The sequence below is a fragment of the Lithobates pipiens genome, unplaced genomic scaffold (genome assembly GCF_037356315.1).
Source record: "Lithobates pipiens isolate NorthernLeopardFrog02 unplaced genomic scaffold, aLitPip1_a1.2 Scaffold_13, whole genome shotgun sequence".
NCBI classification, from domain to species: domain Eukaryota; kingdom Metazoa; phylum Chordata; class Amphibia; order Anura; family Ranidae; genus Lithobates; species Lithobates pipiens.
In genome coordinates, this window is record NW_027507718.1 from 154612714 (window position 1) to 154624253 (window position 11540).

The following is an 11540-nucleotide window of genomic DNA, read 5'->3' on the forward strand; positions in this document are numbered from 1 at the left end:
TCAGTCCCTATAATCATAAAGGACTACTGCAGCAGAAGGGCAGCAGTCAAGTATAATATTCTTTCTATATTTGGAAGAAAGAATATTATACGTGTACAAGCCTATTACCATACCAGTCCTGAAAAGAACCTTTGTGGACCTAACAGTAACAGCTACTGATTAAACTGACTGTCCCTCACTGCCACACACAGCTTCCTGCCTGTCCCTATTTAAACTGACAAAACACAGGCTCCTGCAACAATAACTTGAATAGCACTCAAAACTATATCCTGTACTACTTTACCATATCAGTTCTGAAAAGGACTTTTGTGGACCTAATAGTAACAGCTAATGATTAAACTGACTGTCCCTGCTGCACACAGCGTCCTGTCCCTCTCTCAGCCCTGACAAAAGACAACCTGGGCGAACAGTTCGGCCATCCCTACTGGTTAGTACCTTGATGGGAGACCGCTTGGGAATACCAGGTGCCGTAGGCTTTTTGTTTAATATGTTGTTGGCGTCAACGACCTGTTTTATTTTTCTGCTTATTTACCGAGGTGACCATCTTGGCGTTTGTCAAGAGGGTTTAGAGTGACCAGCAAGTTTGCCTAAGGCCACATCACCCTGAATGCGCCCAATCTCGTCTGATCTCGGATGCTAAGCAGGGTCGGGCCTTGTTAGTACCTGAATGGGTGCCCGCCCGGGAATATCAGGTGCCGTAGGCTTTTTTAATTATGTTGTTGACGTCGACAACCTGCTTTATTTTTCTGCTTGTTTGCCGAGGTGACCATCTTGGCGTTTGTCAAGAGGGTTGAGAGTTGCCACCAAGATAGCCTACTGCTATATCACTCTGAATGCGCTTGATCTCATCTGATCTCGGATGCTAAGCAGGATCAGGACTGGTTAGTACCTGGATGGGAGACTGCCTGGAAATACCAGGTGCCGTAGGCTTTTTTTTTATATGTTGTTGGCATCGACGACCTGTTTAATTTTTCTGCTTGTTTGCCGAGGTGACCATCTTGGCGTTTGCCAAGAGGGTTGAGAGTGGCCAGCAAGTTCCCCTATGGCCACATCACCCTGAATGAGCCTGGTACCATCTGATATCAGATGCTAAGCAGGGTCGGGCCTGGTTAGTACCTGGATGGGAGACCGCCTCGGAATACTAGGTTCCATAGATTTTTTTTAATATGTTGTTGGCGTCGACGACATGTCTTGTTTTTCTGCTTGTTTGCAGAGGTGACCATCTTTGCATTTGTCAAGAGGGTTGAGAGTGGCCAGCAAGATCACCTACGGCCACATCACCCTGAATGCGCCTGATCTTGTCTATTCTTGGATGATAAGCAGGGTTGGGCCTGGTTAATACCTGGATGGGAGACCACCTGTGAATACTGGGTGCCGTAGGCTTTTTTTTTTTTAATATGCTGTTGCCGTCGATGACCCGTTTTATTTTTCTGCTTGTTTGTCGAGGTGACCATCTTGGTGTTTATCAAGAGGGTTGAGAGGGGCCAGCAAGATCACTTTTGGTCACATCACCCTGCATGTGCCCGATCTCGTCTTATCTCGTCTGATCTCTGATGCTAAGCAGGGTCGGGCCTGATTAGTACCTGGATGGGAAACCGCCTGGTAATAACAGGTGCCATAGGTTTTTTTTAATATGTTGTTGGCGTCGACAAAGTTTTATTTTTCTGCTTGTTTGCCGGGGTGAATATCTTAGCGTTTGTCAAGAGGTTGAGAGTGGCCAGCAAGATCGCCAAAGGCCATATCACCCTGAATGCGCACAATCTCGTCTGATCTTGGATGCTAAGCTGGGTCGGGCCTGCTTAGGTGCCTGGATGGGAGACCTCCTGGGAAAACCAGGTGCTGTAGGCTTTTTTTTAATATGTGGTTGGTGTAGACGACCTGTTTTATTTTTCTGCTTGTTTGCCGAGGTGATCATCTTGACGTTTGTCAAGAGGGTTGAGAGTGGCCAGCAAGATCGCCTACAGCTACATCACCCTGAATGCTCCCGATCTTATCTTATCTCATCTGATCTCGAATGCTAAGCAGTGTCGGGCCTGGTTAGTACCTGGATGGGAGACAGCTTGGGAATACCAGGTGCCGTAGGCTTTTTTTTTATTATGTTGTTGGCGTCGACAACCTGTTATATTTTTCTACTAATTTGCCGAAGTAACCATCTTGGTGTTTGTCAAGAGGGTTGAGAGTAGCCAGCAAGGTTGCCTACAGCCACATCACCCTGAATGCTCTTGATCTTGTCTGATCTCGGATGCAAAGCAGGGTCGGGCTTGGTTAGTACCTGGATGGGAGACCACCTGGGAATAACAGGTGCCATAGGCTTTTTTGTAATATGTTGTTTGTGTAGACGACCAGATTTTATTTTTCTGCTTGTTTGCCGAGGTGATCATCTTGACATTTGTCAAGAGGGTTGAGAGTGGACAGCAAGATTGCTTACAGCCACATCACCCTGAATGCGCTCTGTTTCGTTTGTTTTCGGAAGCTAAGCAGTGTCGGGCCTGGTTAGTACTTGGATGGGAGACCGTCAGGGAATAACAGGTGCTGTAGGCTTTTTTTAATATGTTGTTGGCGTCGACGACCTGTTTTCTTTTTCTGCTTGTTTGCCAAGGTGACCATCTTGGCCTTTGTCAAGAGGGTTGAGAGAGGTAATGAAGAACCCCTAAGGCCTCATCACCCTGAATGCGCCCAATCTCGTCTGATTTCGGATGATAAGCAGGGTCGGGCCTGGTTAGTACCTGGGTTGGAGACTGCTTGGGAGTACCAGGTGCCATAGGCTTTTTTTTTATATGTTGTTGGCGTCGATGAACTGTTTTATTTTTCTTCTTGTTTGCCGAGGTGACCATCTTGGCGTTTGTCAAGAGGGTTGAGAGTGGTCAGCAAAATCGCCTTTGGCCTCATCACCCTGAATGTGCCCAATCTCCTCTGATCTCGGATGCTAAGCAGGTTTGGGCCTGGTTAGTACATGGATGGGAGACCTTCTGGGAATACCAGGTGCCGTAGGCTTTATTTTAATATGTTGTTGGCGTGGACGACCTGTTTTAATTAAGCCTCTAGTCTGGTTGCTAGGTTTACAAAAAGTTGTCACTAAATGATATATTGCTCACAAATGCCATAGTTATATGTGGAATTGCACCCCAAAATATATTCTGCTGCTTCTCCTGAGTACGGGGATACCACATATGTGGGACTTTTTGGGAGTCTAGCCGCGTACGGCACCCCGAAATCCAATCACTGCCTTCAGGATTTCTAAGGGTGCAAATTTTTGATTTCACTCCTCACTACCTATCACAGTTTCGAAGGCCATAAAATGCCAAAATAACACAACCCCCCCCCCCCCAAGTGACCCCATTTTGGAAAGTAGACACCCCAAGGAAATTGCTGAGGGGCATGTTGAGCCCATTGAATATTTTTTTTTTGTCCCAAGTGATTGAATAATGATACAAAAAAAAAAAAAGTTTACAAAAAAGTTGTCACTAAATGATATATTGCTCACACATGCCATAGTTACAGTGGTGTGAAAAAGTGTTTGCCCCCTTCCTCATTTCCTGTTCCTTTGCATGTTTGTCACACTTAAGTGTTTCGGAACATCAAACCAATTTAAACAATAGTCAAGGACAACACAAGTAAACACAAAATGCAATTTGTAAATGAAGGTGTTTATTATTAAAAGTGAAAAAAAATCCAAACCTTCATGGCCCTGTGTGAAAAAGTGATTGCCCCCCTTGTTAAAACATACTATAACTGTGGTTGTCCACACCTGAGTTCAATTTCTATAGCCACACCCAGGCCTGATTATTGCCACACCTGTTCACAATCAAGGCATCACTTAAATAGGAGCTGCTTGACACAGTAAGGTCCACCAGAAGATCCTTAAAAGCTACACATCATGCCGAGACCCAAAGAAATTCAGGAACAATTGAGAAAGAAAGTAATTGAGATCTATCAGTCTGGAAAGGGTTATAAAGCCATTTCCAAAGCTTTGAGAATCCAGCGAACCACAGTGAGAGCCATTATCCACAAATGGGGAAAGACATGGAACAGTGGTGAACCTTCCCAGGAGTGGCCGGCCGCCCAAAATTACCCCAAGAGCGCAGCGACGACTCATCCAAGAGGTCACAAAAGACCCCACAACAACGTCCAAGGAACTGCAGGCCTCACTTGCCTCAGTTAAGGTCAGCGTTCATGCCTCCACCATCAGGAAAAGACTGGGCAAAAATGGCCTGCATGGCAAAGTTCCAAGGAGAAAACCACTGCTGAGCAAAAAGAACATAAAAGCTTGTCTCAATTTCTCCACAACACATCTTGATGATCCCCAAGACTTTTGGGACAACATTCTGTGGACCGATGAGACAAAAGTGGAACTCTTTGGAAGGTGTGTGTCCAAGTATATCTGGCATAGAATGAACACTGCATTTCATAAAAAGAACATTATACCAACAGTAAAATATGGTGGTGGTAGTGTGATGGTCTGGGGCTGTTTTGCTGCTTCAGGACCTGGAAGACTTGCCGTGATAAAAAGAACTATGAATTCTGCTGTCTACCAAGAGATCCTGAAGGAGAATGTCCGACCATCTGTTTGTGTACTCAAGCTGAAACGAACTTGGGTTCTGCAGCAGGACAATGATCCTAAACACACCAGCAAGTCCACCACCGAATGGCTGAAGAAAAACAAAATGAAGACTTTGGAGTGGCCTAGCCAAAGTCCTGACCTGAATCCTATTGAGATGTTGTGGTATGACCTTAAAAAGGCCGTTCATGCTCAAAAACCCTCTAATGTAACTGAATTAGGACAATTCTGCAAAGATGAGTGGGCCAAAATTCCTCCAGGACGCTGTAAAAGCCTCATTGCACGTTATCGCAAACGCTTGGTTGCAGTTGTTGCTGCTAAGGGTGGCCCAACCAGTTATTAGGTTTAGGGGGCAATCACTTTTTCACACAGGGCCATCATGGTTTGGATTTTTTTTCACCTTTAATAATAAACACCTTCATTTACAAATTGCATTTTGTGTTTACTTGTGTTGTCCTTGACTATTGTTTAAATTGGTTTGATGTTCCGAAACACTTAAGTGTGACAAACATGCAAAGGAACAGGAAATGAGGAAGGGGGCAAACACTTTTTCACACCACTGTATATGTAGAATTGCACCCCAAATATATATTCTGCTGCTTCTCCTGAGTACGGGGATACCACATATGTGGGACTTTTTGGGAGCCTAGCCACGTACGGGACCCTGAAAACCAAGCACTGCCTTCCGAATTTAAATATAAAACGCTACCAAAAAAAACTGTTAGCAATCGCAGGGATCAGGCCTGACTCTACGAACGCTGCAGTTATGTGTTTAGTGTTTTGTAAGTGACAATGATCGATCGATACTGCACTTGGGTGGGCTGGGCGGAGGGGCAAAACGCAGGTGCTAGCAGGTATCTGGGCTGATCCCACTAACAATACGTTTTTTTGGAACCCTAAACTGCTGGGGACGTTAGTATAGATCTGATCAGTCAGATATTGATCTGTTCAGATTCTATACCACTACGGGAGGTTTATGCTGTGCGCGTGGGTGTTAGCGGTACTGGCACTAACCTAGCGCTACCTGGGGCGACGCAGACCCTGACCCTAAAACCTAATTGATATCACCCGCCGGGTGATCAGGGGCTTAAACCTTTATTGGGTAATAAATGGTGGGTGCCCTGATGCTATAAAAAGCAAACTAACTAACCAGAGTCACCCATAACACTTATACGGAGATCACTGGTGAAAGGATTAACTAGCGGCAACCAGGGGGTTAAAATCTTTATTAGGTAGTATATGGGGGTCCCTGGCGCTATATAAAAACCTGACGGGGACCCTAAATAAGTAACTGGCTAACCAGCGTCACCAGTGACACTTATACGGTGATCGCTGGTGAAAGGGTTAACTAGGGGCAATCAGGGGGTTAAAACCGTTATTGGGTAGTATATCGGGGTACCTAGCGCTATAAAAACCTAGTGGTGAACCTAAAAAAATAACTAGCTACTTAGCGCCACCAGTGACACTAATGCAGCGATCAGAAAAACGATTGCTTAGTGACACTGGCAAAAGGGGGTGAAAGGGTTAACTCTAGGGGCAATCAGGGGGTTAAACCTTTATTGGGGGGGGGGGTAGGGGGCTACCCTGGACCTAACATTAACTGCCCTGACAGCTTTTACTGTCACAACTGACACTAAATGCAGTGATCAATAAATAAATGATCACTGCAATCAGTGACACTGTGACTGGGAGGGGGAGGGGGGTTTGTGTGTCTATGTGTGCCTACATGTCAGTGTAGTGTTGGTGCACACTTACTTTCACTGTTCTCCTCGTAGTCCGGTCAATAAGACCGCCCCGAGGAGAATGACATGCCTGCCTGTGTTTACTATACACAGCGGGGGAAGCTTCTCATTCGCCAGGAGCGATTGAGAGGGAATGGCCAGAAACCAACGGCCATCCCCTCATCCCGGATCGCTCCTGAAGCGAAACGGACCGCCGCATCCAGTGGGAGGGGGGTCCGATCGGACCCCCCACCCGCTGGAAGGCGAGCATGTACATGTACGTGCTTTCATAGTTTCATAGTTAGTTAGGTTGAAAAAAGACACCAGTCCATCCAGTTCAATCTGAGTGAGTGTCTACAATTGTCCCTATTCCTGTACATTGCACACTCACATTGGTCCCTACCCTCAAGGAGCCCACAATCCAAGGTCCCCATGCATATACTAAGGCCAATTTTGGACAGAGGCCAATTAACCTACCTGCATGTGTTTGGATTGTGGGAGGAAACTGGAGTACCCAGAGAAAACCCACACAAGCACAGGGAGAACATGCAAACTCCAGGCAGGTAGTGTTGTGGTTGGGATTGGGATTTGAACCAGTGACCCTTCTTACTGCTAGGTGAGAGTGCTAACCACTACACCACTGTGCTGCCCTTGTGCCTGTCGGTGCCCTTGTGCCTGTCGGTGCCCTTGTGCCTGTCGGTGCCATTGCACCGATGTACATTGCCATGCGGCGGTCCTTAAGTGGTTAAGGATGATAAAATAAATTGTCTAACATGCTATAGAAGCAGTGTCAGAGTTATGAGCTTTAATCATAACTCATTGCTTGGGTTCATCACTGAATTTTGTGGACCCAAAAATATTGCTTGACTGCGTTAGGAATGAAAAAGTATATAGCTCAATTAACTGCCTGAGTTATGAGCTTTAATCATAACTCATTGCTTGGGTTTACCCACTGAATTTTGTGGACCCAAAAATATTGCTGGATGGAGTTAGGAATAAGAAAGAGAGCAGGGATTTCAGTCTGATCACTCTTGGGAAAGTCTACAGAGAGCCCCCGCTCTCTGGAAGTAAAGGGCGGCTGTTGGAAGACCATCTTACATTTCAATTGTAAGTAGGGTTGCCACCTGTCCAGGATTCACCCGGACATTTCGGGTTTTGAATCATGTGTCCGGGTTTCAGTCCACCTGAAATCCGGACACATGATTCAGACCAGGCTGTGGCTCCCCAAGTGACCCAGATAGTCATACACAAATCTGTTGCCGCTGCGGGCAGCTGTTTGAGGTCAGGTTCGGCATCACTGAAGGGTGGGTTGATGATGTCAGCAAGAGTAATTTGGCCGCACCCACTGGTGCACTCTGTGCGCTACATTACTACTCTCCTTGGGGCACGCAAATATATCCCAGGTCTTTTATAATCCTATAGTGTTTACAGAAAAAAAGAAACAAAAAATTGCCCTGTGCCGCAAAAGTGTTCGGGTTTGGCTTGAATAAAAGGTGGCAACCCTAATTGTAAGCTATAATTAAGCCTCTAGTCTGGTTGCTAGGTTGTTCTGAAGTAGAAGGCTGAGGGACTGGGTCAATCTCAGTTCATGCTGGACTTGCGGAAGAGTGCTCATTCCTCTGAGAAGGCTGAGCTAGATCTGATTCAGTCTCTCTCTCTCTTCCAACTGCTTCTAGGGCAACATGGCAGGCAGTCCAAATGTTTGGTTATGGCTTATGAAGCGAATGGCAGATCCTATTCTAACTGTTCATCCTTTTGTTCTTGGGAATTCGGTGTTTTGATCTTGGAATGGTTCTTAGCTTTTCTTGGTTAGAGTATGAGGGCACCATACTACAGCCAACAAACTTTGGCCAGGCCAAAATCAACGTGCCCTATTCTTGGTTCAGACTTTAGGGACTGGGTCAAGATGTCTTCTCCCCATAGGGGAAAAGGTATGACACATGCCATTCCCACACAAATAGGTTTAAACGTCCATAATTTAAACCATATGAAAGTTTTCAATGAAAACTATTCATTAATGTCCATGTATAGTGTAGCCAGTAGCAAGCAAAAACAGAGAAGGGTTCAGGCACAATGCACATAGATATCACTTGCTGCCCATTTGCTAGAGCAGGATTTAGACAGGACCCCCTCCCAAGCCCACTGTAGCATTGTTTGTATATAATGCTGTTAACTACCCGTTTGCTGCTCATTAGTATGCCCACCTTGGAGCAGTGTAGAATGCATTGCCAGTGATTTCCCCTTGCGCATATGCTCTGTGGTCCCAACAGAGCAGATTTCATAGGCAATGTAAATAGTAAATGGCTGCTCTACTAGAGCCGGTGCCACATCACCAGGTGGCACCAGGAATACCAGGTGCCGCAGGCTTTTTTTAATGTGTAGTCGGCGTCGAAGACCTGTTTTATTTTTCTGCTTGTTTGCCGAGGTGACCATCTTGGTGTTTGTCAAGAGGGTTGAGAGTGGCAAGCAAGATCGCCTAAGGCCACATCACCCTGAATCCGCTAGATATCATCTGATCTCGGATTCTAAGCAGGGTTAGGCCATGTTAGTACCTGGATGGGAGACCTCCTGGGAATACCAGGTGCCGTAGGCTTTTTTTAATATGTTGTTGGCGTCGACGACCTGTTTCATTTTTCTGGCTGTTTGCTGAGGTGACCATCTTGGCATTTGTCAAGAGGGTTGAGATTGGCCAGCAAGATTGCCTATGGCCACATCACCCTGAATGCACACGATCTTGTCTGATCTCGGATGCTAAGCAGGGTTGGGTCTGGTTAGTACCTGGGTGGGAGACCGCTTGGGAGTACAAGGTGCCGTAGGCTTTTTATAATATGTTGTTGGCGTCGACGACCTGTTTTATTTTTTTGCTTGTTTGCCGAGGTGACCATCTTGGGGTTTGTCAAGAGGGGTGAGAGTGGCCAACAAAATTTCCTACGGCCACATCACCCTGACGGTTTTCAGATCCACAAGCTTGTCCTCCGGCAACCTGCATTCCATCGCTTCAGAATCCAACACAATACCCAGAAAGGTGGTGACCTTCCTGGGCCCTTCCGTCTTGTCGGGTGCCAACGGGATGCCGAACCGTTCCGCTACATGTTCCAGCGTCGCCAGCAACACCCCGCACACTCTGGAATTGATAACAGAGTTCAGCCCTGCGACATCCCGCACCACCCATTCCACAAATGAGCTAAATGTTTCAAACACCACGCATGAAATGGAGCACCCCATGGGGAGGCAACGGTCAACATAAAACATGTTGTCCCAATGACACCCCAACAACCGAAAACTTTCGGGATGGACGGGGAGCAACCGAAAAGCCGACTCAATGTCTGTTTTCGCCATCAGCGCCTCCTGCCCATATCGGTGGACCCAACTCACCGCCGCATCAAAGGACGTGTAGCTAACTGTACACTCCTCAGGATCAATGGCATCATTGACCGACCCCCTTTCGGAAAAGACAAGTGGTGAATTAGCCGAAATTTCTGCGGTTCCTTTTTTGGAACCACCCCCAAAGGAGAAACCACAAGATCAGGGAAAGGTGCCACCAGAAAAGGGCCTCCCATCCGTCCCAATTCTACCTCCTTACGCAGCTTCATAGAAACCACGTCAGGATGCAGCAAGGCCGACTTCAGGTTCCGCGGTACCTCTAACCTACCCGGTATCCGAAACCCCTCTGTGAAACCCTCCTCCAAGAGGCGTGCTGCCTTCCTATCCGGATACCTACTGAGAAACGGTCGCATCCTTTCCACCATCACTGGCGTCCTCCCTCTTTTGCGCAGCATCTCCAGATCTGTTCCTGCCCTGTTTAAAACAGCGTGACAACGGGTGCGTTCCCCCGCAGCCGGAACACTCGTGCTTGTACCGACAGGATCCGCCGAACTTACAGGATCCCTCGTTGAACTGCCAACACGTTCCCTTCTTCCTTCTTCTTCCGTACCTCTGTCTTTAAATGAGCCCCCAACGGCCCTTCAAAGCAGACATACACCTCGCATTTCGAAGAGTCCGCCAAACGCACAATGTCTTGTCTAGTAGAGGACTCGCTCCCGCTCGATGCCTTAATGGGCACTGGCGGCTCCTGCCCCGCGGGCCCAGCCACTGCCGGGACCACCACTTCCGTGCCTTTTGCGACACCCCCGGACACCCCGCCAGAAGGGACCCACGCCGCCGCCGGGCCAGCAGCAGCCCTCTCCTGGTGCTCAAACCTGCCCACCAGCTCCTTGATCCCAGCCAGAAAACCCAACAGCCCACTCTCTGCCCTGACAGCCCCACCTGTCCTCAAACCCCCCTGCTCCACCACCTCCTGTGTACCCGCACTCACAGCACCACCGGCACCCGCCGAAACAATCCCCCCACCAATAGGTAAACTTAAAGGGTACTCACCGGGCTGCACAGGAGCAATCCCACCAGCCAATCTCTCGGACACCCTAGCAGGGATTGGACTTCTCGGAACCTCCTCCTCCGATCCGGACACCTCACCCTCCGACCTGTGACCGGACATCAGCGCATCCTCTCCAGACAGCCCACCAGGGGACACGGCCCTGGCTGCCGAGGGTAAAACAGCCGACCTGGCCTGCCGCCGTGCTGCGTACCCGCCAGTGGATTTTTGCGTTGCCTTTGTAGGGCCGGTGCGGACCACCTCAGCCCCGTCCGATCGACCACCAATCGCCGACGCCAGTCTCCGTCCCTCCTCACCCGACCTGGCGATGCTAGCCCGGGGGGGGGGGGGGTGGACTCACCCCCGTAGCCTGAGATCTCCTCCGCTGAGGTCCTAACCCTGCATGTTCCACGCTGGGTGGGGGGGCTGCATCCGCTCCTACTGCTCTCCTATGGGGCCAAGAGGCTCCAGTAGATCCCCCTTCCGGCCTGCTCCTCTGTCCCAGCCTCCTTGGGGATGGGCTCCTCAGTCTCCCCCCTCCAGTCCTGGTGGCTCTCTTCGCCGGGGGGCCCGATGGAGCCCTCCCCGGACTGCTGGCATCAGCCCTCCCTCTCCTGGGGGGTTCAGGTGAAAACCTGGATGGGGGCCGTGACCTCCGTGGGCCCCCCCCCCTCCGTCCGTGGATGTCCCCCCCGGCTGCCCCAGCAAAACCCCCAGTGTCTCCTGCACCCATGCCTCCCCCCGAGTGGCTGCCTCCTCTCTAACCTTTGCAATCAGCTCCTCTATGGCTGCCATGCTGCTGTCCCATACAAACTTTTTTCTTGAATGCTGCCTCGTGGAGGGGGCGGGATCAACTTCTCTGCACTGAGTAACTCTCACCCTACTCCCC

General features: G+C 48.8%; 12 pseudogenes; all 12 read left to right on the forward strand.

Moving 5' to 3' along the window:
* Positions 1–585: 585 nt before the first annotated feature.
* Positions 586–704, forward strand: LOC143979342 (5S ribosomal RNA; annotated as a pseudogene).
* Positions 705–811: 107 nt separating this feature from the next.
* Positions 812–930, forward strand: LOC143979721 (5S ribosomal RNA; annotated as a pseudogene).
* Positions 931–1038: 108 nt separating this feature from the next.
* LOC143979868 (5S ribosomal RNA) lies at positions 1039–1157 on the forward strand (annotated as a pseudogene).
* Positions 1158–1264: 107 nt separating this feature from the next.
* On the forward strand, positions 1265–1383 carry LOC143979824 (5S ribosomal RNA; annotated as a pseudogene).
* A 345-nt stretch (positions 1384–1728) lies between these two features.
* On the forward strand, positions 1729–1848 carry LOC143979583 (5S ribosomal RNA; annotated as a pseudogene).
* A 108-nt stretch (positions 1849–1956) lies between these two features.
* LOC143979758 (5S ribosomal RNA) lies at positions 1957–2085 on the forward strand (annotated as a pseudogene).
* A 109-nt stretch (positions 2086–2194) lies between these two features.
* On the forward strand, positions 2195–2313 carry LOC143979418 (5S ribosomal RNA; annotated as a pseudogene).
* Positions 2314–2422: 109 nt separating this feature from the next.
* LOC143979747 (5S ribosomal RNA) lies at positions 2423–2541 on the forward strand (annotated as a pseudogene).
* Positions 2542–2648: 107 nt separating this feature from the next.
* On the forward strand, positions 2649–2767 carry LOC143979739 (5S ribosomal RNA; annotated as a pseudogene).
* A 108-nt stretch (positions 2768–2875) lies between these two features.
* Positions 2876–2994, forward strand: LOC143979426 (5S ribosomal RNA; annotated as a pseudogene).
* A 5759-nt stretch (positions 2995–8753) lies between these two features.
* On the forward strand, positions 8754–8872 carry LOC143979791 (5S ribosomal RNA; annotated as a pseudogene).
* A 107-nt stretch (positions 8873–8979) lies between these two features.
* Positions 8980–9098, forward strand: LOC143978903 (5S ribosomal RNA; annotated as a pseudogene).
* The last annotated feature ends 2442 nt before the right edge of the window (positions 9099–11540 follow it).